Source organism: Dromiciops gliroides, chromosome 5 (assembly GCF_019393635.1).
Source record: "Dromiciops gliroides isolate mDroGli1 chromosome 5, mDroGli1.pri, whole genome shotgun sequence".
NCBI classification, from domain to species: domain Eukaryota; kingdom Metazoa; phylum Chordata; class Mammalia; order Microbiotheria; family Microbiotheriidae; genus Dromiciops; species Dromiciops gliroides.
The window spans coordinates 43,528,585-43,552,078 of record NC_057865.1 but is presented as its reverse complement, the minus strand read 5'-3'; positions in this window follow the sequence as shown (position 1 = coordinate 43,552,078).

Sequence of the window (23,494 nt, the reverse complement as noted above, 5' to 3'; positions counted from 1 at the left end):
ACTGAACTCCCAAACTGAACTCAGACGGCTAGCAGATAAAAGATCCCACCTAGTGACTTCTTTTCCCTAAGGATAGTAAGTCCCTATCTTATGGACATCTCAACAGCCTCATCCTTACAAAACCCTTTTTTGGGAATCCTGTAATCTTATCATGATGACTCTGTTACATCCATCCTTGTTATAGTATTTGCTTTTGCATTGATCTGTAACTGACAATGCCCTGTAACCCATGGGCAAGGAAACCTTAAAAACCCTTAGAAGGAGAGGGTCTCTGAGCTTCCCCCTTAGGAGGGGAGTCTCCACATGATCATGTGTTATATTTTTTCTTGGGACAAAATATTAAATTGATATTATGCTTCTTCTGTCTGTCTCTGATCTTGTTTGTCTTGTAGGAGATATTAAGTTCTCTGATCTGGTTTTTATATTTGTAGAACAGGTATGGGAATAAATTGTAGGAGATAGTATAAAATATAATTTCTCTGATCTGTTTATTAATTTTGTAGGAGAGATTAAAGATTATTTCTCTGATCTGTTTGTAGGAGACAGGCATATACAAAAACTATATTTTAATATTCAACAGGAAATAATAGGATCCTCTCAATGAAAGGGCTCCATTACATTAGTTTGTTGTTGTTGCTGCTTTAGGATTTAAATTTAGTATTTTATTTTTCCCCAATTACATGTAAAGATGATTTTCAGCATTAGTTTTTAAAATAGAGTTCCTAATCCTCTCCTCTCCTCTCCCCACCCCCTCTCACTGAGAAGGCAAGTGATTTGATATAGGTTATACATGTGTAGTCATGTTGTAAATGAAAACATAGACCAAAATAAAAAGCCAAGAAAAATAAAGAAAGTAAAAAAGAGTATGCTGTAATCCGTATTCTGACTCCATGAGTTCTTTCTTTGGGGATGGATAGGTCACATTACATTGTAAGCTCCTCAAGGGTAGGGGCTGTCTGCCTCTTTCTGTGTCCCTGGTATCTACCACAGAGAAAGTGCTTAATAAATACTTGTTGGTTATTGTTTGGGTCCTGAAGCATGGCTGAATCAGAGTACAGGGGCTCAAGTCTCTGCTCTGCTACTTACTACCTATGGTAGTAACTTTGGGCAGGTCACTTTTCTAAGGCCAGTGACCACTGAGATTCCTCCCAACCCAACCTTCGATCCTCTAACCTTCATTTGAAGCCTTTGTGAGTTTGTCAAGGTCCTCACCTCGGTCCTCATCTTCCTTATCTGTAAAATGAGGTTACTGGACTGGAGGCTCTCTCAAGTCCCTTCTTTTTTTTTTTTTTTTTTTTTTTTAGTGAGGCAATTGGGGTTAAGTGACTTGCCCAGGGTCACACAGCTAGTAAGTGTTAAGTGTCTGAGGCTGGATTTGAACTCAGGTGTTCCTGACTCCAGGGCCGGTGCTCTATCCACTGTGCCATCTAGCTGCCCCTCAAGTCCCTTCTAACTTGAACTCTATGCTCCTATGACCCCTTAAGGATGGGTCCAATCAAACATTATAGCATCCACCCCGGTAGACTTACTGAACCACACTGGATATCAAATCCTCCTTGGACCCTGTAGGAGATGGCTTCTGAAATGCTAGGAAGACTCATGTCTTCCAGACTCCTAGGACGAGATGCTCAGGAGAACTCTGAGGCCAGGTCCTATCATGGCCCAGATGCTTCCTTAAGAGGGCAGACTTTTAGAAGGGAGAACAGAACCAACAAAAGCAATGTGTACTCTTCACAGTCATCTCCCTTGAGGACAGAAGTGAGTAGAGGACCTCAGGGGAAAAAAAAAAACAAACCCTTTCTGCTTTCCAGGGTTGTGAGACCTAAGAAAGCCCTCCCTGGAGAAGGTAAAGAGAATTTTTTAAAGAATATGATGCCATATCATTCTCCCCCTGACATTTAGGGGGAGAAAGTAGCTGACCTCAGGAGTTATTCCAGACTCTCAAATTGTACAACTGTCATGCTCGAATAAAATCTTCTGCCCTAGAAATCTTTCCAGTTCATCCCCTGTGTTCAGTCACTTACAAAGTCCTGTTTATTCTTGATTTCAATTGCTTCTTACATTCTTTTTTTTTTCTTTCCCTTTTTCCAGTGCCAAAACATAAGGTCAGTGCAGGCTCTTACTGCCCCCCAAGCTAGGATTATTCCAGGCTTCTTGCTAGCTTGTTTGTCTTAGGTCTCTCCCTCCTCTAACCTGTATCTAGCATCATGATAAGTCAGACTAGTTTTCTTCTAAAATACTGATTTCAGGGGCAGCTAGGTGACGCAGTGGATAGAGCACCGGCCCTGGATTCAGGAGTACCTGAGTTCAAATCCGGCCTCAGACACTTAACACTTACTAGCTGTGTGACCCTGGGCAAGTCACTTAACCCCAATTGCCTCACTAAAAATAAATAAATAAATAAATAAATAAATAAAATACTGATTTCATTAGATTTGTCCCTTCTCAGAAATCACTAGTGCTCACAAGACAAAGACTCATTTCCTCTGTCTGCCATTCAGTGTGTCCTCAATCTGGTCCAACTTTGCCTACAGAATTCTTCTATCCTGCTGCTGCTCACTTAGACAAATTCTACACCTTGGCTAAGGTGAGTCTTCTCAGCATTTTCCCCAGACATGCTCATTCCTTACCTGATTCTGTCAATGCTGGATTACGTATAGTATCGGGATAGGGTAGACCTATTTAATGGAGCTTTGGTGTATGCCTAGACAACCTAAGATGGCATTACCCACATGGAAGATACTGGGTGACCTGACCTGCTTCTAGGAATCCAGGAGTCCAGGCTGGTGTTGCATCCACCCTAGCAGTGAAACCCTGAGGAGAGGAGCAAGGGTCTGAAGATGCCAGTCCATGAGCTTTCCATCTGAACTTGGTGGAAATTCATGCTATGCAAGAACAGAGCAAAGCTGTGAGCCAAATTCCCCTCCCCTCCCCAGAGATAAAGGTGTAGAGAGGATAATGCCTCGTAAATTTAGGGGAAAACATTTATGTGTCTAGTATTTCTATGTCTTTGAAGTAAGTACCCCTTTGTAAAAGCTTGTCTTATGTAAAGTGATTCAAAGGAACTTGGATGCTAGTCAAAGAGCTTCTCAAATGGATGGGGGGGGGACAATACAATTGAGAGGTGATTCAAGCCAATGGAGGAAGCTTGATTTGGTTCTCTGAAACCTTCAGGTAAATAAGAAACCTGAGAGTAAAAAATGTCACAGGCTTGGTCCTCAAAGAATGGGGCTGGAGTCAAGCCAAGCAGAGTGCATTAGTTAATGCAGAATATAGGAAGGTGACCTTTGATAACTGGGAGAATGAAGACAGGTCCCCTTGTGTTGTCATTGTTGTCATGGAGTCGTTTCAGTCACGTCCGACTCCATGACTCCATTTGGGGTTTTCTTGACAGAGATGCTGGAGTGGTTGGCCATTTCCTTCTCTGGGCTCATTTTTAGAGATGAGAAAACTGAGGTAAATGGGGGTAAGTGACATGCCCAGGGTCACACAGCTAGTAAGTGCCTGAACCCGAATTTGAACTCAGGTCCTTGACTCCAGGGCCAGTGCTCTATCCACTGCACCACCTGGCTGCCCCCTACAAGTCTTCTTGTGTGAGGTGCCAATTAAGAATGAGACATGAAGGGAGCTAGAGGTTTCCTTTAATGTACTTATTGTACTGTTCTCAGCAATACTGACTCCCTCCCCTTGTCTAAATTCTTGTCCAACTTCAAGGTCAAATTCATCCCAGTGAGTCTTCTTTGTAATGTTCTACATATCTCCCCCCATCCCCAAACATTGTCTCTATCTCTTATTTTGGCTTTTAAAAAACCAGAAGACTAGATAGGGATCACCATCCCTCCCGGTGTGACCTGGGATAGGTTACCTCACCACCCTGGGCCTCTCCTCCCTCCTCTGTAAATCAAAGTGGTTACACCAGGTGATCTGTAACATCTCTCCCAGATTCAATCCCTACCATCTCCACTTTTGTGTATGTATTATATCTAGTATCTCCATCTTGAAAAGCAGACTGCCCCTTAGAGGTGTCCCATGTCCCCCATCTCATATCTTGCAGGATGATGCTCATAGGTAGGTGCCTGATAGATGTTCATCAAATGAATGGATAGATCTGTTTTCTTCAACATTAAGGAAGAGGGATCCTCTCCCCCCCCTCCCCTATACACACACACACACACACACCTGCCCACTCTTCTCTCTCTCCATCTGCAGTGGGTAAAATCCTGACAACTGGTGGAAAGAGACTTTTTCACCTCCTCAGGTGGAATGGTACTCAGATAGACAGGGACCTTTTACAATTGGCTTGGCTTGTTGATGTTTTAAATTGAGTCTCAGAAGGAGTCCAGTAGCGATGGATGAAAGTCTAAGGAGGTACCTCCTCTACAGGGCTGCACTTTCTCCACCTCCTCCAGCCAATCTTCCATGCATTCTCTCCGTTCTTGGATATCCTTTCACTTTTTAGTAATATGGGATGGGAGGAGGGGGTAAAATAAGTTAGATAAAACAAAACTGTCTTTTTTAAAAACAGCAATTACTTTGGGGATTTTTTTCCACCTGTGAGAACTGAAGAATATGAAGATCAGAGTATCTCTATATCTATCCTAAGCCAGACTCTCAATCTTCAATACACGATACCCTTTGAACATAAAAGCCCTGACTTGGGCTCACCAAGGGGTAGAATCTCTTAAGTGATGGTCACCCTGGGCTAAGGTCCTACTGTGAACAAAGTCGACTATTTGAAGACCCAAATCCATATCTGAATTCAAAATTCAGCTGCTCAATATGGATTCTAAAAATATTCTGGGGGGCCAGGGGTGGGATGCATGACCGAGTATAATTTACTTTTCCTTCTGATGCCATCTAGGACACATTATGCATGGCCTTCTCTCTTTCTCTGCTCTTTGAAGGATATCTGAAAGCAAGGGCTTCCAATTAAAAAGGGCAGAGGCCCTTGGGTCTTAGAGCTATCTTGCCAATTAAAAGGGGGAAAAGCATTTGGGGCGGCAAATGTATTTTATCTCTTTGGCACTTCTAGGAAGCAGGCCCAATTCATGGGTGCTATCTTTTCTTGTTTCCTTTCTAGTCTAGAGACAACAGAGGGATTTCTCCCTTCTGTGTATCAAGATGCATCTATTCTAGTGTCTTGGACCTGATTTGATGGAGGCAGAATTTTGAACTCTAAACCCTGCTCCATATTTGGTTTGCAAAGGACCCAGACTCAAGGGATGTTGGCATCAAGAGCTAGATGAAGAAGCCAGGGACAATACCCATACATTGTCTTTTTTCCCCTTTTTCTTTGTGGAGAAATGAGGGTTAAGTGACTTGCCCAGGGTCACACAGCCGGTAAGTGTCAAGTGTCTGAGGCTGGATTTGAACTCAGGTCCTCCTGAATCCAGGGCTGGTGCTTTATCTACTGCACCCCCTAGCTGCCCCTCATACATCATCTTTTGACAATAATATAAAACCTTAGGCAAGTTGAGAGGCATTTATTAAGCACTTATTATGTGCCAAGCACCCAGCTAAGCAAGGGGAGTATACATTTTTGTAAACAAAAAGAAAGTTGGTCCCTACCCTCAAAGAGCTTTTATCCTAATGGGGTAAGATAACACATAAAAGGAGGCTGAAAAGGAGAGGGATACTTGGGGGAAAGAAGTCCAGAGAGTCAGGGGAAATGGAGTCCAAAGAGTAACAAAGAAATGACTGTGGTGGGCCTGCGCATTTTCCTTAAAATGAATGACCTATCAGAAGAAGGGGTCATGGGGAGAGTAGTCTTCCAGGGTGAGAAAGCTGCTGTGGCATGGCAGAAGGAAGTCCAGAGAGTCAGGAGTGGAATCTGGAGGTGAAGGAATGAGCGAAGTTGCATTGGCCTGGCTGAAAAAGCAGTTTGGCACATCGACATTACAAATATCTGGCAAAGCTGGCTGGTGTAGGTTCTCATTTCTTAACTCGAAAAGAAGGTAAATTTCCCCCGCCCGCCTCAGAGAAAGGCAAAGAGTAAGTTTTTGACATGGCAAACATTATCTTCATGCCACATTTGCAGAGGAACAAACTTAAGGGTCTAGGGTTGGGCCATTTCACTAGCAAGTCAATTGGAGAAAGAAATAAAAGCGAGGCCATGCAGCTCCCAGACTCCTGTTACTGGTCAACAAGCCCTTCACCATCACCCCCATAACTGTCCATCTCAGAAAAATATTTCCATCAGCTTCCTGAAGATGGAGGTGGAGGGTGGGGAAGTGGTAGGGCTACTTATTATCATGGCTTTGTTTAAATTAAACTGTTAACCTGTCCTGCTGTTAAAGGAACTTGGTATTATGTGGAGGGGAGTTATTAACAATTTCCCCCCCCACTTTGCAAAATCATTAATGTTTCTATTTCTCAACAAGAGAATGGGCCGAGCCAGACAAGGCGGTTAGTTGAAAGAAAAGAACAGTGATGCCTTTTAACAACATGACGCACGCAACTTGTGTGTTTAAGTTTTAGGTGCTATTTGTGTGGCACTCAGAACGCATGCCCACGTCTCTAAACACAGACAGTAGTGGACATGCACACACACGTTCATTGGTCTGATTCGCCATGGCCTGGCCGGTCATGCGTGCCAGACACCTGGGCAGTGGGCATGTCAGGGCTGAGGCAGCCAGGGTTCGGCAGCTATGACTCTGCCTCCAGCTTGGCCTTCTCACGCCAACCTTCAGGGAAAAGGCACACCCCATTTAGAATGGGCGCCTTTTTTCCTTTACTGACAAGCACACAGAAATACTGCGATGCTATTCCAAGCTGTTCAGATTTCTATTTCTTTGTGCCAGATGTAGGCCTTCCCTTCCTGAAGAGGAAAATTCTGGGACAGCTTGTCCCCTGTCGATGGTAATGGAGGGCATGCCACTCCCCGCCCCCCGCCCCGCCCACCATGAGGCCAAGGATGAAACTGGCCATTCAAGGTACAAACTGGGGAACAGACCTGCTCCCCAGCCTGGACCACATATGGTGATGGGAACTACCCACTTCCCTCCACTTTTTTCCATCCATGCTTAGAACGTGGCCCCATGTGCTAGGGGCTGGGAAGAATGTGCAGCTGTCTCCAGGAGACCGGCTGCCTCTTCAGATGGAGAGCCAAGCTGACCTTTTCGCAGTAACCAGAAGAGCAGAGGGAAGCTCCAATTCGTGTTTGGCTGGCTGATATAGACCATGCTATTGTCAGGAGATGTATCGTATTTGTGTGGCATTCATAGCAGGGTTGTGGGAATCTCCACAAATCAAGCCAGGCCAATTCCCAGGGTGCCTGTCCACTCGGCTGAGATCCCAGGGATGTCAGGCCCATCTCTACTCAACTTGTATAAAGAATAGATAACTTCACAGGCCACCAGGTGATTGCCCAATGGCCCACTGGGGGAGTCTGACTTGTTATTTGCTAGTTATTTTGCCTCTGAGGAAAAAAAAAGTGTGGCATATGACTTAGAGAGATATGGAGCAGATTTAGGAATAACACTCTCCATAGCCACTCATGGTATAGTGGGAAGAATACCAGCAAGGGAATCAGGGGTCCTGGGTTCAAGTGCCAATTCTGTCACTACTTAGCTGTGTATCCTTGAATAAATTGCTTCCCCTCTCTGGGTCTCAGTAGGTGCTCTTATGCATATTCTATATTTTACAAGTATCAATAGCATTATTATTTGTAACTGGCATTAAGACTGAGGACTGTGTCCACATTATTGCTGAATTTTGTGGCTGTGTTGGTTGAGTAGCAAAGGTCCCAGCCGGCAGCCCTCGGGGGCTTTGTTGTTTTAGGAGTCTGCATTCAACTTGTTTTTTTTTTTTTAATTTCCTGTCTAAGTTTGTAATTTGATTAAATCTTGTTTGTTTTACTTTGGAAAAACCTTGCTGCTTTTTCTCTGCCTGCCCATTTCCAAGCTGCCTTTGGCTTTGGAAAAACTCAGAGTGTGTAAAACAAACCTATTAAATTAAAAGTTTTTGCCCTAAGTGTTAGGAACATTAAAGATGAATATTTGGCATAAAAATAAGGGTCTTTGGTTACAGTTATGTTTGAGGTATACATAGATATATATGCACATATGTGTTTGCATATAACATGTATGTGTATGTGTGTATATATAACATATATATGTGGATACATACATTCTCTTGAAAGGAAACATACTATCACCACCTGTCACTGCAGAGACACACAGGCACAGAGCCAATGTCTGCTCTTACAAAGGGTTGGGCATAAGGACGTTTTGGTGAAACTGGGGTTACTCTAGCCCAGGGCATCTTGTAAGTCAGGCACTTCAATGAGAAGATTCCCTCATACAGGAGACACCATCTGGTCCAGCTGGTGCTATTCTACACCCACAGTGGCTGCTAGGGATTGTCACTGAGCCTCCTGAGGGGTGTGGTCAGAGGAGAGCCCCGACAGCTAAACCCAGCAGTATTATCCCAATACAGACTTACTGCCGGAGCCTCCTAACTGGTCTCCCTGTGTCAAATGTCTCACTTCTCTAAGCCATCCTGAACACAGCCAGACAAAAAGAACTTTTACTAAGGCCCTGTCTTGGGCACCACCCAAGAATCTACAGTGGCTACCCACTGTCCCTACAAAAAAATACTCAGCGTTCAGTCTGGCATTCAAAACCCTTTCTTCTATGACTTCAACTTCTCTTTCTGTTCTCGTTAACATGACTTTCCTTCATACATTCTTATATTCCAGACAAAATGGACTAATTGGATGAACCAATGGACAAGATGTCTCCCCCCCCCCCGCCCGCCCCCGGGTACCCTGGCTCTGATAGATGAGCTGTTGTCTTACCCTGCTGAGGCCCAGAGCTCTATTCTATTTCCTGGCGGTCTCTTCCTCATTCCCTGACGTGCTTCAGCCTACCCCTTTCTAGCACCCCATTCTATGCCATCTCTCTCCACTGGCAGGTAACCTCCCTGAGGGTAGACACTGTCTTGCTTGCCTATATTTGTATTCCTAGGACTCAGCTCTGGGCCTGGCGTATAACAAGTGTTTAATAAACATCCTGTCTATCTATCTATCCATCTGTATATATATATATGCAGACTTATTCTCATGCCCAGAACATACTTCCTTCTCATCCCTACCATTGACATTCTTTTCTTTTCTTCAAGGCTTACCTTAGATGCCACCTCTTCTGCATGTGTCCTCTAATGACTAGGATCACGGATTTTTTACAGCCTCAGTTGTTCCTGGGGTACTTTGTCCAGATTTTCCCTTTGCTCCTATCCCTCCACTTAACGATACACACCTCATAACCTCACCCCTGTCAGCAGAATGCAAGCTACATGAAGTCAAAAAATGTGTATTTGTTTAACCTTATGTTGTTGTTTAGTCATGTCTGAAGCTTCATGACCCCACTTGGGATTTTCTTGGAGAAGATACTGGAGTGGTTTGCCATTTCGTTCTCCAGATCATTTTTACTGTTGAGGAAACTAAGGCAAACAGGGTTCAGTGACTTGGCCAGAGTCTCATAGAGTGTAAGTGTCTGAGGCTAGATTCAAATTCATGTCTTCCTGACTCCAGGTCTGGCACTTTATATATCAAGTGCTTTGTACATAAGAATAGGACTCAGCCTATGATGACATGAGTTTAAGAAACTCCCAGGTGTGGGGACAGCTAGGTGGCATAGTGGATAAAGCACCGGCCCTGGATTCAGGAGGACCTGAGTTCAAATCTGGCTCTAGACACTTGACACTTACCAGCTGTGTGACCCTGGGCAAGTCACTTAAACCCCCACTGCCTCACCCAAAAAAAAGAAACTCCCAGGTGAGTGAGCTCCCTCTACGATGCAAGTCAGCAGCTTCTCTGCAGCTGATATTCTTAGAAGGACTTAGAGCACTGAGAAGTTAGGTGACTTGCCCAGAGTCACACAGCCAGCATGTGTCATTGAGAGGACTTGACTCTACTTTCTATCCCCTATAGCACCCAGAGTTTGTACAATGGGAAATGAAACATGGCCTCGCTAACAGAAATTATGGATCATTCAGAACCTTGGACGGGAAAATATTCCACACTAGCCTAAATTCTCTTCTTTTCTCATGATTGAATCGTGAGTCTCAAAAAGCAGACTTGGATGAATGGACTCATAGAGTGGACTGGCCTTGAGTGGCTAATAGCCCTCATCACCAAGATGCTTGGTGTGAATGAATAAAATGCTGAGAAGCCACATCTGTGAAGCTGTGGTCCTTACCTGGATTCCAGGGACCCTTTTTTAAAGCAGTAGCTGTAGCCACAGATGTAACAGAATAACCACAAAGAAAGACTTGAGATTTCAACTACAATAAGAATGAATTTGTGTGGACATCAAGCTGTCACCAACAAGACAGTGATGGATATAGAAGAGGATATTGCTATATAAAGCTGTAGCTGGAGCTGTGGAGAACATCGAGATTTTTATTAATAGGACTTTAGGGCAAATCTGTGCCCACAGAGCCCTCATAAATGCCAGGCCAGATCAGCAGTTAGAAAAGAATGGCCTTGGGCTGGCGCTGGTTTTTTTTTCATGTGTTTTGTTCTGTGTTGTTTTGTTTCTTCCTTTCCCCTCCCTTCCTCCCCCCCCATCCCCACCCCCAACCCCCAAGCAGGGCAATTGTCTAATATTGCTATTGTTCTGGTTGGGAATGGAGCAAAGGAAGGGCTTGAGAAATGAGTTTTTTTGGCATTGCCAAAGGCCTAAATGACGCACATCATGCCCTGAAATCCCATGTGTCTTAGTGGAAACCATTGAGTGGAAAAAATAGACAAGTGTGCTGAGCTCAAGGAGATCCACGACATCTCCCATTCTGATGTGGTAAGACAAATACATAGATAGCTAGAGAGAGAGATAGACAGACAGACAAAAAGACAGATAGATAGAGAGATAGACAAATAATAGATCAACAGTTTAAGAGATAGAGAAAAAGATAAAGTCAGAGATAGAGAGAGGCATACAGACAGGGAGATGGAGAAATAGAAAGACAGAGATAGAGAGAAAGACAACGAATAGATAGAGTGAAAGACTGATAGATGATAGACATAAATAGATACATAGATAGATGATAGATAGATGGATAGAAGACAGAATGAAAAGATAGACAGAACAGATGTATAGATATAAATGGATAGATAGGATAGACAAGAGAAAGCATTTATTAAGCACTGGATAGTCATGAACATGAGAAATAGCATTTACAAATGTAATATAGTAGGCTCAATTTATATTGGAAGAGATAGTTGAAGAGATGGTAGGGTAGCCAGATGAATGGATGGATGAAAATATTCTGTAGGGGTACAGGGGAAATAGCCCTGCTCTTCAAGTCAAAACACCTCAGTTTGAGTCCCCACCTCTCAAACTGCCTAGTTAGTTGTTCAGTTGTTTCAGTAGTGTGTTACTCTCCATGACCCCATTTGGGGTTTTCTTGGCAAAGACCCTGGAGTGGTTTGCCATTTCCTTCTCCAACTCATTTTACAGATGAGGAAACTGAGGCGAACAGGGTGAAGTGACTTGCCCAGGGTCACACAGCTAGTAAGTGTTGGGCTAATGATACTAGGACAAAATTGGAAGTATGTTCTCTGATTATATTTCCCAAAGCAAGTGAATACAACATGGCAAATTACCTATATATCCCTCTTTTCTTGGGGGTAAATGCAAACAGAGGAACTATAATCATCAGAAGAAAAAGTTGTGGCACATAGTGATCTTGTTTCCCAACCAATGACTGGGATTGGTTATTAGCATGTGGGCTTTATGGGTTCATAACTTAATTTTCCATAACTGAGGTCTATTATGGTACCAAGCATCAATTTTTAGATTCAGTCTCGGAGATGTTGCTTTATTCCAAAAACCGAAGAAGGCAGAATGAGGGACAAAATGTGCCTACTGCATTCAATTAATAATAACTAGTATTTATAGAGCACTTTAAAGTTTTCAAAGCTCTTTACATATGTTAGCTCATTTGATCCTTCCAACCAACCAGTGACAGTAGGTGCTATTATTATCCCCATTTTGCAGATAAAGAAACCGAGGCTTAGACTTGCCCAGGGTCACACAGCTAGAGAGTGTTTGAATCAGGATTTGAACTCAGGTCTTTCTCACTCCAAATCCTTCTCTCTATCCACTATCCATTTCACTGAGCTGTCCTATTTTTAGGTTTATATTCAGGTCACCCTCCTTTCCCTTGGAGGCAATTTTTCTTCTCAAATGATAAAATTATAGCTCTTCAGCAGGACCTAAGAAGCCTCTGATCCAACCCTCTCTCTTTTTTTTTTTTTTTTTTTTTGCAGGGCAATGAGGGTTAAGTGACTTGCCTAGGGTTAGCTAGTAAGTGCCAAGTGTCTGAGGCTGGATTTGAACTCAGGTCCTCCTGAATCCAAGGCCAGTGCTTTATCTACTGCGCCACCTAGCTGCCCCCAACCCTCTCATTTTATGGATGAGGAAAATGAGGATGAAGGAAGTTATAGGATTTGCCCATGATCACACAGTGATTCGGGAACAGAGGCAGGATCTGAATCCAGGCCCTTTGACCCCAGAGCCAGGGCCTTTTCTCTGTACTATGCTGTTCCCTTATATTTACTTATCTGCACTCTTGGTGTACTCCTCCCATAAGATCCTTGAGGGAAGTTTTTGTCTCGCCCCCACTCCCCACCCCTGGCTTTAGTCATGTGCCATGAACACAGTCAGTGCTTAATGCATGCTTATTGAATAGAATTAAGTTAGACTGAATTTGTGAAGAAAACCTGGCTGACATATTTTGGTAGCCCTGTCCTCCTGCCGGTGCCTGGGATGCCCTCTCTGCCCCCTTCTCCCTCTGAGAATCTCTAGCTTAATCCTCATGCCACCCTCCATCTGAAGTATTACTTGATTCCCTCCCCCAACACTCTCCCCTTTCCTTTGTGATAAAATCATGGGATTTAGAGGATACTCAAAGACCCACCTGGAGATTAGTCTAGACTGATTGAATCAAGTGAGAGGGATTGACTGCTGATGAGCCTACTTCGAGTTAACTGGATTGTAACCACACCTGGCTAGCCCTTAAGAAGTTCTTGTTCTCAGAAGCTAGACTGAACTCAACGTAAGAACACCTTCAGGGGCAGCTAGGTGGCGCAGTGGATAGAGCACCGGCCTTGGAGTCAGGAGGACCTGAGTTCAAATCCGGACTCAGACACTTAATACTTACTAGCTGTGTGACCCTGGGCAAGTCACTTAACCCCAATTGCCTCATTAAAAATAAAGAAAAAAAAAAAGAACACCTTCAAAGCCAATGGATTTGGATGGTGCCAACCAATCAGCTGATTGAAGCAGTGTGTAAGGACCGCCTCTGTTCCAGACCTATAACAAGCTTCCACAATCAGTTTGCTGGGCAGTTCGTGGTTGAAGTAGGCTCTTGGAGGAGGACTTGAGGAAGAACAAGACTAGGCTGGAACTCTAGACTAGGTAGGCCTTTTTTTTAACTTTCTGAACTCCATGTGAATACCTGTATGCTTTAATAAATGTTTAATGCCCAAAGACTAGGCTTCTAATTTAAGGTGATCACACAATATCAATTTTAAACATCACACCTTCTAATTAATATATATACTCATATATAGTTGTATGTATATTTATATAGTTATACAGTTAATGTGTATACCTATATACAGTTATATGTGTGTATTTACAGTTATATATATATATATATAGTTCATATATAAACTGATACAATTCATGTCTATACCTATGCACAGTTATATGTATGGTTAATGTATATACTTATACAGTTACACAGTTAATGTATATACATTTATGCAATACATGTGTTGTTAACATATATATGTATATACCATTACTTATATACAGTTATATATGTGTATACTTATATATATATGGGATCTCACCAAACTCTTAGGGCAGTTGTACACTATTCAAAAGCTTGACAATCTTTGCACAATCTGAGCCATTAAAGCTTAAAACTGCAATAAAACTTTTGGGACACCCTGGGGATGTATGTGTTGTCTTGCCCAATAGATGTGAGATCCCTGAGGGACAGAACAGTTTCAGTTTTGTCTTGCATCCCTAATGTCTGGCGTATACATATTATTGTCTTTGTTGTTCAGTCATGTCTGATTCTTCGTGACCCCATTTGGGGTTTTCTTGGCAAAAATACTGGAGTGATTTCACATGTTCTTTTCTGTCTCATTTTGCCGATGGGGAAACTGAGGCAAATAGGGTGAAGTGACTTGCCCAGGGTCACACAGTTAGTGTCTAAGGCTGGATTTGAACTCAGGGCCTCCTGACTCCAGGCCCAACACTGTATGCACTGTCACCTAGCTGCCACACACACATACATATCCACAGAGATATATGTGTGTATATGCACACACACAAATATATATATATATATATACACATATATCTCACTTCATAGATGTCAGTTGATTGATTGTGTATTTAGTCTTGCCTCTACTTACGTTAATTGGTTCATAAACAACCCCACCCCACCACGTTTCACTGAATTTCTCATGTCATTTCTCACTGTGTAATATTTCATTATGTTTATATTGTATTCTACAATTTGCTCAGCTAATTCCCCAATCGATGGACATCCATTCACTCTATTCCCAGTTCTTGGCTACCACAAGAAATGTTCCCATGAATATTTTAGTATCTCTTGGAGCATTATTTTAGCTGGGTTTTTTAACCACTTTGGGCTATATGCCTAGTAGTGGGATCCCTGTATTAAAGGAAGTCAAGTCACTTTTTTCAGGTTTAGTGTGTTCACCGGAGACCAAATGGGATAAGAAGTATCTAAACCATGTCATGTGGGAAACATTCAGATAATAATCAACATAAACATTATCTCATTTGATTCTCACAACTGTGCTCACCACAGAGCCTGGCACATAGTGGGAAATTTATCAATGTTTACTGATTGATTGAGGTAGATGTTATTGGTATCCCCATCTTGCAGATAATGAAAATAAGGCACAGAGGGTCTAAGGGACTTGCCCATGGTCACATCTAGGGAGTGTCCGAAGCAAGATTTGAACTGAGGTCTTCCTAACTTCAAATCCTATGCTCTGATCACTGTGCCATTAGCAATGTTTAACCTGAAATAGGGATGTGATTGCTAAACACTCTCAATTTCCCCACATACCCGATCAGCTGCCAGATCTTATTATTTCTTTCTCTGCAATGTCTCTGGGAGAGATCCCCTTCTCCCCACTCCCCTAGCCACCACCCTCAGCAATGCCCTCATCATCTCTCGCTTGGACTCTTCCTATTGGGTCTTCCTGTCTCAAGTCTCTCCCCATTACAATTCAATCTACACAGAGCTGCCAGTTATTATCCTGGAACAGGTCTGACCACAGCACCCCCACCCCCATCCCCAACCACCCCACTCAATTAACTGCAGTGATTCCCTGTTACTTCCAGGATCAAACAGAAAGGCCTTTGCTTGACTTTTAGAGATCTTCAGAACATGCTTCCTTCTCACCTTTCCAGTCTTATTACCTTCCTCCTTGCTCTATACAGACATGTTGAGCTTGCAAACCATGGCCCTCTAAACTGCCTTTTGAATCTGATTAAAATGTAATTGGGTGGGGGCAGCTACGGAGAGCAGTGGATAAAGCACTGGCCTTGGATTCGGGAGGACCCGAGTTCAAATTCGGCCTCAGACACTTGACACTAGCTGTGTGACCCTGAGCAAGTCACTTAACCCTCGTTGCCCTGCCCCCCCCCAAAATGTAACTGGGTAATGTTTAACAAAATCAATAAAATGCAACATATGTGGTGTTAATTTGTGGTTTTCTAATTCAATATGGTACCCACATGGATCAATTTCTCTTTAAGTTTGACTAAGTCTATGTCATCTTGCTGTTCCTCACTCCGCCTTCCATCTCCATGTCTTTTTGTTTTTTTTTGTTTTGTTTTGGTTTTTGGTTTTTGTGGGGCAGTGAGGGTTAAGTGACTTGCCCAGGGTCACACAGCCAGTAAGTGTCAAGTGTCTGAGGCTGGATTTGAACTCAGGTCCTCCTGAATCCAGGGCCAGTGCTTTATCCACTGAGCCACCTAGCTGACCCTATCTCCATGTCTTTTTTTTTTTAAGTGAGGCAATTGGGGTTAAGTGACTTGCCCAGGGTCACACAGCTAGTAAGTGTTAAGTGTCTGAGGCAGCGAACTCAGGTACTCCTGATTCCAGGGCCAGTGCTCTATCCACTGAGCCACCTAGCTGACCAGATCTCCGTGTCTTTTTAATCAATGTTCCTCATGCCTGGAATGCTCTCTCTCCCAGCCCCTGGCTCTTAAAATCCCTGGCTTTTTTTTCAAAGACTCAGCCAACCCCCTCCAGAAAGGCTTTTCTGAGCCCCCAGCTGCTAGTGGCATCCTCTCCAAGGCTCATTATTCCTCAGCTGTTCAGTCATGTCTGACTCTTCCTGACCTTGTGGACCATAGCACGCCAATCCTGTCTGTGGGCTTCTCTTGGCAGAGACACTGGAGTGGTTTGCCATTTCCTTCTCCAGTGGATTAAGGCAGACGGAGGCGTTCTAGGGTTACCTTGCATCTACTCTGTATTTATGCTGTATGTCCTGGTTTATATTGATATAGTGCTTCCCCTTTTACAGGCAGGAGCTTCTTAAAGGCAGGGACTACTTTTTTGTCCTTTTTTTCATACTCAGCACACACAAAGCACTCAATAAGTGTGTGTTCATTTACTCGTTATGTTGAAGAGGATTTGACTTTTTCATGGCTCCACAGAGCAAAGCTAAGCTATAGGAGACAGATTTTAGCTGAAAATAACCCAGTAATTTGAGCTGGCCCCAAATGGACTGAGTTCCTCATTACCAAATGTTTTCAAGCAAAGGCACTGTCGAAGAGATGCATGGACGGCATGTACATGAATTAGACTTGGTTGCACTCATTTCCTTTTAAATCTGATAGGGCTTATATCTCTACCAACTTTATTGTAGAAATCAGTGATTTAGAGCTGGGAAGGACCTTAGAGGCCGTCAATTTCAACCACTCCCATTTTGCAGACTGGTAAACTTGGGAACATAGAGAGGTTAAATGACTTGCCCAAGATTACCCCACAACTATCTGAAGCAGCATTTGAACTAAGGTCCTCCTGATTCCAAGTCTAATGCCTCCACTATGCCAAAATGGCACCATGAGCCTGATAAGTAGGGAGAGGGGTGAAATAAGGCTCTGGAAAAGAAAATAGGGAATTGTCTGCTATAAGAGGAGCCCCTGAGTAGCATCCCACAGCTTTCTTGACTGATCCTTATGGAGACCATCCGGTAAAATACAAACTTGTCCTGAAGGCAGTTGGGTTGGAATGAAACTTTCCTGTATGCTGGAAAGGAGATGATGATGAAACAATGAGGAAATGATGGTGTTTCCCTCATCATTCGAAGCATTCTTCTCTCTGGATTTTCTAGTGGAACATGAAGTTTCCAGGAAAGAAGAGATCATACCATAAGGGAGAAATGAGAGTTCATTTTTGATGACCTCATAGCTCCAAACAGAGATTGAAAATGATGTATCAGGGACAGCTAGGTGGCACAGTGGATAAAGCACCGGCCCTGGATTCAGGAGGATCTGAGTTCAAATCCGGCCTCAGACACTTGACACTTACAAGCTGTGTGACCCTGGGCAAGTCACTTAACCCCCATTGCCCTACCAAAAAAAAAAATGAAAAGAAAATGATGTATCATATGGACATGGGGGCACCTGGAGATATTTCTAAGTATGTTTGCTCAGAATTTAGGGATCCTGGTAGGAGACAGCATCCAAAGGTCTCAGTTCCAGAACTGGATACTTCTAAGGGAGAAGAAATCGATTAGAATAAACAATAATGATCAGACGACCTACAGGGCTATGTGTTTACATTGGCCAAGTTGTCCAGTCTCTCTGAATCTCACTTTCCTCCTTTGTAAAACGTAGCCCTTAGGAGCCTAGCAGGTTTCTGAAGTCCAGCATGATAGGGTACAAAGAACACCAGGCTTGGAGTCAGAGGATCGGGATTTACTTCCTGCCTCTTTCCTCAGTGGTTTGCCAGAAAGAACATTAAATCCTCCAGAGTAGGGATTGTCTCATTCTTTGACTTGCATTCGCATCCCCACTGCCTGGGCACTTAGCAAATGCCCAACAATAGCCTGATTGACTACTTGTGTGACTAGGAGCCGGTCGCTCGCTGAGCCTTTAGTTTCCTATCTGTGACATGAAGAGTTTGGATGAGGTTCCTTCCAGCTCTAATCCGTGATCCTTCCAGACCATGATTTCAATCATACCCGTTTCCTCCCTTTGCTTTCCAGTCCTCCAATCATAACCAAACTAAGTTTGGTCATTGTAATGTGGATCCATCTGCTCCCTGGTGGCTTCCTTCACCATCCTACTAATTTCCCAATCCAAAATGTTCCTTCCTGACAGCCACTTGTCTCCACCATTAAAATATATGCTCCTTGATAGCAGACTCGGTCTTGCTTTTGTATTCTAATTCAGGATGACCTGAGTTCAAATCTGGTCTCTGACACCCAGGAACCCTGCGCAAATCACTTAACCACTATTTGCCTCAGTTTCCTCTGCTGTAAAATGGAAATAATAATAGCACCTGATTCACAGGGTTGTTATAAGGATCAAATAATAATTGTAAAGTGCTTAGCACAAAGGAGATGCTATATAAATGTTAGCTATTAGTTGTATTATTAGTATCTCTAAGAACATTGTGTTAAGTGCTATTTAATATTTCATTCATTCATTCATTTCATTTAATTCATCAACAAGCATTCATTCATTGTTTTACTCACTGGAGATAAAACTAGGGGCAGCTAGGTGGCAGAGTGGATAGACCACTGACTCTGAAGTTAGGAGGACTGAGTTCAAATCTCACCTCAGACACTTACTTAGCTGTGTGACCCAGGGCAAGTCCCTTAACCTCAATTGCCTTAAACGTCCCGGGCATCTCCAGTCATCCTGATGTTTATCTTGCCACTGGACCCAGAGAGCTCTGGAGGAGAGAGTGAGGTTGGTGACCCAGCACAACTCTGTTTCACTTAAATCCAATTCATTGCAAGACGTGACCACCTCCATGTCACGGTCCTCTTCAGAAATAAAGAACAAACAACAACAAAAACAAGGGGACACAACAAAAAAGCCCCAAAACAGCCTCCCCTTAAGAAGCTTACATTCAAATGTAAATTTTCACAAAAGTATCATGAATGATTAATTACGTACTGACCCTGTGATATAGGGGGAAGCACTGGAATTAGGGCAGAGCTGGGTTTGAATCACTCTCTAACACTGATCACCTGTGTGACTCTGATCAAGTCACTTCATTGACCTGTGACTCCATTTCCTCATCTGTAAAATGTCGATAATGATCCTTGTGTTATCTACCTCGAGAGAGTAAAATAGCTTGAAAACCTTAAAGCATTAGACAAATATGAACCATTATTATTAAAAAGGGGTTTTACCAGCAGAATTCCAAACTAGAAGAGACTCTCAGAGTAAGTCCAGTGCTCTAACTACTGCCCCACTCTGCTAAGTCAATGAGAGTACTCTACTAATAACAGAAGTTGCTCTGAGACAGTGGGCAATTCACCTCATCCCTCTAGACCTCTCTCTATTTTGTTTTTATCTTTAAGATGAAACAGGTCTGAATGGGCCCTTTTGGACCTAAGAGTCAGTGTGCTACCTATAGCTAGCTAACATTTAAGGAACACTTTGAGGTTTGCAAAAGCGCTTTACGTATTTAACTTATTTGATTTGATTCTTACAACATTAGTCTAAGGTACGTGCTACTGTTACTCCCATTTTACAGATGAGGGAACTGAGGCTGAGAAAGGTTAAGTGAGTGTCATATAGATGCTAAGTATCTAAGGAAGGAAGACAGGTCTTCCTGACTCCAAGTCTAGAATTCTATCTGCTATACCTAGTTGCCTCAGATTTCCTTAAAGAGTGAACAATCCGAAACCAGTAGATATTGGTTTTGAAATATTCCTCCCTGCCCTGGCAGATTTATGCCCCGTCATTTGTGCTCTAATTGTTCTACAACTAATTAAGATTAGTTTCCATTTTTTACCCATGCATCAACTGATGGAGATGGGAAGCTAAGGGAAAGGAAGAGCAGCCCAGAATTGGTATGGAAGGGGTCTGGTGATCAGCCCTCAGCAAAGTGGATTAAGCCATTTCTCCCACCAATACAGCAAGAAAAAGAACCCTCCCCTATGAACAGCAGGGGCAGCCAGAATCCTTAACACATCCCCACAATATATCCCCCTATTCCTGGGACCCCAGGATGGTCTAAAGGCCCATTCCTGGAAGGACCATCCATACTGGGAAGGCTGTGATTTTGTGGGATTGCGAGGGCAAAGGTCAATCTTACCAGCTGCCTCCATCAAACTTAAACAGTGGAGACGGCAGAAAAGCCAGGCATTTTTGCAGCTGAGAATGTCCCCTTAATGTCCTCCGCTGGCATCGGTGCATAGAGACAATAAACCACCGATGGGAGAATGTACTCCCCAAAAGGCAGCCCGCTTTGGAGTGAAGTGCTTACGCGGCCCACAGAAGGAAGGTGGGGGAGGGAACAGAGGCAGAGCCTCCACACGCAGCTCACTTCATCTCTCATTTGCATGTGGTAGTGATTGATTTTCTGGGTTTAATACAAATTTACGACCCATCAGGTGATATTTAAAGGACTCAATGGTGCATTTAATAACCAAACATTCTTCCTCATCAGGACTTATTGGATCTCATGAGAAAAGGAGCTCCTCCTTACTGAGGGAGAAAAGCCCAAGGCTTCTGTTCTGCTTTGGTTTGACTGGGGAGCTGACCAGAGCATCCTCCCACATGGCTTTGGTCACATCTCCCCCAAGCAGCGAGGACCCGGGGCTCTGCTTCCTGACTGATGCATCCACCTGGCAGGTGAGGTTGGGTTAAAGCAGGGGGGCCAAAGGTTCCTCATCCCTTTCAAGGCTGGTGTCATAAGATCCCAGATTTAGAAACGGGACAGATGGGCCTCAGAGGCCACTGAGCTCAACCCCCTTATCTTACAGATGAGGAAACTGAGGCCAAAAGTTCTTTGAGCACTAGGTAAGTGTCTGGGGATCCATCCATTACTCCCAACACACTGCTGGCAGGTTTGGGGGGAGACAGAGTGTAAAGTGTTCCCTGCCTACAAAAAGGCTTCGAGTGTATTTGGGGGAAGAAAACTGAATTCGAACTAAAAACCAAGGATGATGGAAATCACGACATACGAGTCTCTGTGATCTGCTCTTGGCTCACTTCCACGCCCTCCACACTGTCTCTCTTTGGAAACCTGTCACCTCTAGGGCAGAGGACTCACACATTTGTCTCTCCAGTCCCAACCTCTCTTCTAAGCTCCAGGTCTGAATGTCAGCTACTTGCAGGACAATTGTAAAATGATTTTATTTGACTCTCACAACAACACTGTAAGGTAGGTGCTCCTGATACTCCCACTTTACAGAAACTGAGGCCAAGAGAGGTCAAGTGAGTGTCAAGAGGCTCCCAAGCCTTCTTAGCCCGATTTGGAGTAAGGTGTTAACAAGGCCCACGGTGGGAAGGTAGGGGAGGGAAAAGAGGCAGAGCCTCAACATGCAGTTTACTTAATCTCTAATTTGCATGTAGCTAAGTTCTATTTTTATGATTCTGTGACTTCTGCCTTCATATACCACCAGTATTTCCAATTCAGCAAATCCAAAATCAACCTGGCTTGCCAGTCTTACTGCATCTTAGCACAATGCCTGACACACAGTAGGTGCTTAATAAATGAGTGTTGGAGTTTACCCTCCTCCATGTACTTGATAGACCATCCAAACTGGCCTGCTCACTTCCTTCCCATTTATAATGGCCTACTTCCTATTTTAATGCCTTCCCATAGGCAGGGCTTCCATGCCTGCAATACACTCACTCCAAATCTCCAGGAATCCCTCACTTCCTTCAAAACTCAATTCAAGCTCTTCACTAGTCCTTTCCTGATTCCTTTGCCCCAGCTGCTAATGCCTCACTCACAAATCACCTCATATATACTTATAGGTAGTTTTATATGTTTTTTTTTCTCTCTCTCTCTCTGTTTGTTTTTGCAGGGCAATGAGGGTTAAGTGACTTGCCCAGGGTCACACAGCTAGTAAGTGTCAAGTGTCTGAGGCCAGATTTGAACTCAGGTCCTCTTGAATCCAGGGCCAATGCCTTATCTACCCACCTAGCTGCCCCCTATATTGTCTCTCTTGATAGACCCTAAGCCACTTGGGACAAGGACTCTTGTTTCTGTCTATATACTCAGCTCTTCCCATAATGCCCAGCACATAGTAGGTGTTTACTAAATGTAAGCTGATTGAAGCAGGTAGTTTGGTGGTAAAGTAGATAGACCACTAGGCCTATAGGCAAGAAGATCTGAGTTCAAATTGTGCTTCAGACACTAGCTAGCTGTGTGACTCTGGGCAAGTCACTTAACCTATCTGTCTCAGTTTCCTCAAATGTAAAATGGGGATAATAATAGCATCTACCTCCCAAGGCTGTTGTGAGGGTCAAATGTGATAGTATTTTATAAAGTATCTGACACTTCTTAAGTGCTATATAAATGCTGCTGCTTCTTCTTGTTATTATTAAATGGAGTTCAAAACCCTTTTATTGGCATTATAATCCCTCTACAACCTGTCACTACCCATCAAGCCTTATTTTATATTACTCTTGCCTATGTCCTTTTTGAATTAGCCAAACAGAATCGTTCCCTCTCTTAGACATTTTTTTTTAATTTTTAAGCATTTTTATTTAAGGTTTTGAGTTCTAAATTCTATACTTACCTACCTACCTCCCCTCCCCTGTCCCTTAGATGATAAACAATCTGATACAAGTTATATATGTGTACTCATATAAAACATTTCCATATTGGTTATTTTGTATAAGAAGACAAATTTAAAAAATGAAAGAAAGTAAAAATTAGCATGCTTCAGTCTATATTCAATCAGTATCAGTTCTTTCTTTGGAGGTGGATGGTATGCTTCATCATTAGTCCTTTGAGATTGTCTCAGATCATTGTATTGCTGAGAATAGCTAAGTCACTCACAGTTCTTCAAACAATGTCGCTGTTGTTGTGCACAACATTCTTCTGGTTCTGTTCCCTTCACTATACATCACTTCATACAACTCTTTCCAGGTTTTTCTGAAATCATCCTGCTTGTCATTTCTTAGATCACAATAATTTTCCATTAAAATCATATACCACAGCTTGTTTAGCAGTTCCCCAATTAATGAGTATCCCTTTTATTTCCAATTCTTAGCCACCACAAAAAGAGTTGCTATCCATATTTTTGTACAAATAGGTTCTTTTCCTTTTTTGGATGTCCCTCAGACATTTTAAACTCAACATGTCCAAACTGAACTCATTATCCTTTCCTCAAACCTCCCTTCTTTTAAACTCCTCTATTACTGTCAAAGGTACCATCATCCTCCCAGTCACCCAGCCTTACAACCCAGGTGTCATCCTCAACTCCTCACTCTTCCCCCCATCTAAT